The sequence below is a fragment of the Antechinus flavipes genome, chromosome 4 (genome assembly GCF_016432865.1).
Source record: "Antechinus flavipes isolate AdamAnt ecotype Samford, QLD, Australia chromosome 4, AdamAnt_v2, whole genome shotgun sequence".
NCBI lineage: Eukaryota > Metazoa > Chordata > Mammalia > Dasyuromorphia > Dasyuridae > Antechinus > Antechinus flavipes.
Window position 1 is genome coordinate 65,539,580 of NC_067401.1, and position 4,871 is coordinate 65,544,450.

General features: G+C 37.5%; 1 long non-coding RNA gene across 1 annotated transcript; it reads right to left on the minus strand.

The window, feature by feature from the left end:
• Window positions 1-311: 311 nt before the first annotated feature.
• On the minus strand, window positions 312-4,237 carry LOC127562828 (uncharacterized). Its single transcript, XR_007953830.1, has 4 exons — window positions 4,131-4,237; window positions 2,350-2,605; window positions 1,636-1,807; window positions 312-1,221 (listed from the first exon to the last, which is right to left on the minus strand). It is a non-coding gene; the product is annotated as an uncharacterized LOC127562828 (long non-coding RNA).
• Between the last annotated feature and the right edge of the window lie 634 nt (window positions 4,238-4,871).

Genomic DNA, 4,871 nt, shown 5'->3' on the forward strand with positions numbered 1-4,871 from the left:
GCATGGAATTTTTGGATCAACACTAGTCTTTTTTCCTCTCATATTCCTCTCAGTTATTGTACACTCTCCCCCACTTTCCTGAATTATTAATAGTCCAAAATGATTTCAATACAGAATATTTTACATCTAGAGATGCACTATTTCTAGAACTTTTGAAATTATTGATGACAAGGAGAGGATTAAAGGTTTTTGTTTTCTTAGTTTGGGGAAGGAAGGAGGTAAAATTTGAAGCAAGCAAAGCAAACGAAGCAAAATACATAATATTTATTTTTAGATCTTTTTACAGATCTAATTTCTCTACTTCTTCATCCTCTGCCACTGATATTGATACATGATCTTGCAGTTATTTGCATGGTGGTCTTTTTTGCAAGTACTTATTGTTCTTTAATACATGATAATCAAATATCCCATGGTGTTTCTCATAATCTTTATTATAAAACTGATTCTACCAACTCCTTTATTTGGAATTCCCCCACATACATACATACATGCTCAATAAATTCCACTTTATTTCCAATTACTTCTAGGATCAAATATAAAGTCCTATTTGGCTTCATAGATCCGTTTCCAGGTTAACTGACCCATTCCTACCTTTGCAAGTTTCTCACATCTTACCTTACTGTCCTGACTTCCTTGCTTTAATTTGTACAAGACATTCCATCTCCTGTTTCCTGAATTGTCAGTGACCCTCCCCCATATCTGGAACTTTCTTCCTCCTCATCTCAGCCTCTGGTTTCCAGGACATCCTTCAAGACTGTATTCACCTCTCAGTTTCTGAAGGCCTTTCCCAATCCTCCCATGATTCTACTAATAGTATCTTCCTTGAGATTGCCTTCCAGCTACACTTTATGCATTCTGTACATATATTTTGTGTACATGATGTCTCTCATTAAATTGTGAACAGTTTGAAACCAGGATTATGTTTTTGCTGACTTTGAATCCTTAGCATTTATCACAATACCTAACATATAGTAAGTGCTACATAAATGCTTATTGGCTGAGTATGAGCTGTCTTTCCATTTTATTACAACTTCCCTCTTTCTTGTGTTTTTTAATGAGCATGTAAAACTTGATATGGCTCATCTCTTCCTCCTCAGCAATACCTCAGTTTCATGGCCTTAAGCAATGAGGTAATCTTGGAAGAATTTCTACCTAGGACTGTTAGGTTTTCCAACTGAAGAGTGAAAGTGTGCCTTCCAATCTTTTCCACATTCTCAGTCCCTGTGGAGAGAGAAAGAAATAGACAGATAGACAGCATCAAATAAATATCAGGGGGAGAGAGAGACAGAGGCAAACAGACAGTAAATGCTCTGAGTTTTCTATAAGCAATGTGTTTCCTTCCTCAGATAAGATTTTGATTTTCTTTTGCTTTTTATATTAGTCAACAATTAAATCCAGCTTATTGGGGAGGAGGTGTCCATAGTAAAGAAGCTCCTTAGTGGAAAGGAAGAGGACAAATAGCCAAGTGCTCTTTGAACCCAATGTCAATTTTGTCAAAGCACTGGGAACACAACTATGCCCTTAGAAATAGAGCCCCTCTGTTAAAAATGGAGAGAACAAAGGATCCCAGCCCTCCTGGAACCACTGATCAGCACTGCTACACAAACACCAAACCAAATTAATTTGTTTTCTCACCTAAAGAGTTGGGGGAATGACTTCCAGTAGAGCCCCAGGCCCTGGATACCTCTCAGGAGACTCCCACATGCTCAAGAAAGGACCAGGATCTTCTTTCCATGAAAGGATGCCAGATTTCCTTTTCATTTTTTTTTCTTGTTTCTGGATTTGCTAGCACTGAGATCTATCAGAACTTTATAAAGAAGATTATATTAGTTTGTTAAATTGAATCATCATGCATTTGGAAGTTTTAAAAAGTCTTTTTTCTGGATTTGATTATAAATGGTGTTACACAGTACTTAAAATTTTAGTACAAGGCACAGAAGAAGACATTAAAAATGACCATATACATCCTCTATAAGTTGTTAAAGAATTATCCAATATTTGGGCCTATAGACTTCACCAAACACATGTCAGTAGGATTACTGAGATTACCACATTTTAAAATTCAGGACAGCCAGCAAAGGTGGGGGTCAACTCAGACAATTAACCCATCTCCTTTAAGTAAATGACAAAATTCTAGGCTTATTCTACTTTAATCAATGAGAACAAGTCTTGATTTTTCACTGAGTATGATTAAGGCCTGGATATCGCTGTTGAATCAAACAATCAATCAATCATAGACATTAGACTAAGTGCAAAAAGGCCTTAATCAGTTTAAATGTCTTTGAAAGCCACTGGATAAACTGAAATGACTTTGCACAAAAAGTATTGGTTGGGGGACTTTGGTCATACCTTGCAGAGCTTCTTTAAAACCAGTTAGATACTTAGAATCAAGTATTTAAAAGAAGAAAGAAATATCTTGCAAAGCCTCTGTGAAGCAATCACTTTTGGAGACATGGGAAGGGGAGGGAGGCAGGAAGGAGAGTACTTGTATCCCTTCCTCCCTGGCCAGAGGAAGACCTCATATGCTTGATGGGACTGGAGGATTTGGACTGTTTTATTTGTATCCTAGAAGCGTTCCTGTGACAGCAACAATTAGCAATGGTATCTGCATTGGGAACAAAGAAGAGACTGGATTTAATGAGAAAAGTCAGTTTCAATGGTCTACAAGGTATTCAGCAAAAAAATTTACACCATAACTTAGGAAACATGTTAAAGACTACAGCAAAAGAATTTTGAGGAGTTGTGAGTTACCCCTTTAACACATATGCTTTCTGAGTTTGAGATCATTTCCCCATGGACCACTCTTCTGGATTAATTAGAAGTTTCACAGATTATTGAGGGGAATATTTGTGACAAATATACCATGTGGTATATTTTGTATTCTGGTGATATATTTTGTAACAAAATATATCACGATAGTAAATAATCTTTCCTAAAAGCTAATTAAATCTAACTGATGGGAGGGAAAGCACAAAACAGGGAGGACTCCAGTGATGAGATGCACAGAAACACACACATGCATGCTTGTATATATGCATGAACATGTGTTTTGTGTATATATATATATATATACATATATATATATATATACACACACACACACACACACACATACACACACACACACACACACACTGGGCACAATGTGCACACATGCATTGTTACATTGCATTATGCTCATACACATTGCTACTGTATATGTGTGCACATGTGTGTGTTACAGATATGCATCATATACATGTGTGTATGGACATAGACAGATTGACAGATAGGTTGATAATTCTCTAACCCCTCTGGAATACCCCTAGAATTCTGAGGTATAAGTAGCAGCCATGCTCTAGGACCCAGCTTGCCAGTTCAGGGTGGGCTTACGGTACCATGTCTCAGTACATTCTACACTTGGACCAATTCATAATTCTACCAACAGCACATTAAATTTATGCTTTTTCCTCCCACAGTCCCTTCAGCACTATTACTATTTTTTTATATAATGAACCCTTGGAAGGATAACCTATAGAGCTCATTGATCAGTATATAATATCTGGTTGCTCCTGAATTGAACAGGAAGAGGAGGGGGCCGGATTACTTCATGAAATTATAATGCTCCTTTATCAACTTCAAACTCTTTCTGGAAAGAATGGCTCATTTTTTTGAATGCCAATATTCTACTAGTTTGTCCTCTGTAGCTCTTGGCTCTCCTGAACCCTCAATGGTGAATAGGAAATCCTAAATGGCTGATTCCTCTTTCAGATCTCATGGAGTTGAAAAGATTTCAAATTCTGTGTCTGTTAACTAAGGTCCACTCCAGCTAAATTTAGAAATGCTCTTCATCAGAGTTGCTTACCAGGTGATGGGTATCATGGCTTGCCCAGGGTCAGACAGTAAATGTCTAGGACCAGTGTTCTATCCACTGTATTACTTACATGCCCTCGATAAGAGATTTTGGGGTTTTTTTGATCATCCAATATCATGACTTGTGTACTACTAAGGCCTAGAAAGATGGGAAGCTGTATTGCTGCTAGGAATACCCATATCCATGAAACTTTGGATATTTTGAACTGTGGAAGCAAGTTGTCAATATTTTTATGAACTCCAGTTTAGGATTTTTGCCTTCCTAACATTTTTCTTACCATTGTGATTTTGGGTAACTCTTGTATCCCCGCGTGGATATGCTCCCTTTCTTCCATTTGTTGCACACATCAAAGAACTCAAAGAGTCATCAAAGTAACAAAATAAATTTGGGATCCTGGAAGAAAAAATGTTTCAAAGGGAATACAAAGTAGCTTACTTTTCTACTTACCATGCCTTCTATACATAGACAAAGGACAGAAAGCCATTCTGGACAATTTGGAGTCTTTCCAGGCGTGTTAAACTTTTTCCAAAGAAGATTTCTTCTGAGAAGGGGAAGTGCTTGTTTTTCAAAATCATCTCTTTAGGGGCCTGCCAACTGACTAATTTTTTGCATAGTTGGAAAATTTCATCCTCTGATAAGAGACCTGAGAATAACTGTCTGAGAAATACATCTATAAGTGGGAAGAAGTGTGATAAAAGACTCTGCAAGGACAGATGCTCAGGGCCAGATTTTACATCCCCTGCTACAAGTATGCTAAGGCCTTCTTGTTGGTATGAGACCAGACTGTGGGAAATATTACTGGAAAGGAAGAAAAGGAAAGAGAGAGGGGCAAGTTCCAGAATCTGACTGATTTGACTATCGTTCCAGTTCTCATCAAACAAACCTAGTTGGGATGCTGGCAGGAGCTTAGCTGCTGGGGATTCTATCTGAAGTATTAGAAAGGAATAAATAAATATGTCCCTCTTAACTCCTTCTGCTAGATAGTCATTTCTACACTGTTACAAAACATCACAGGTTT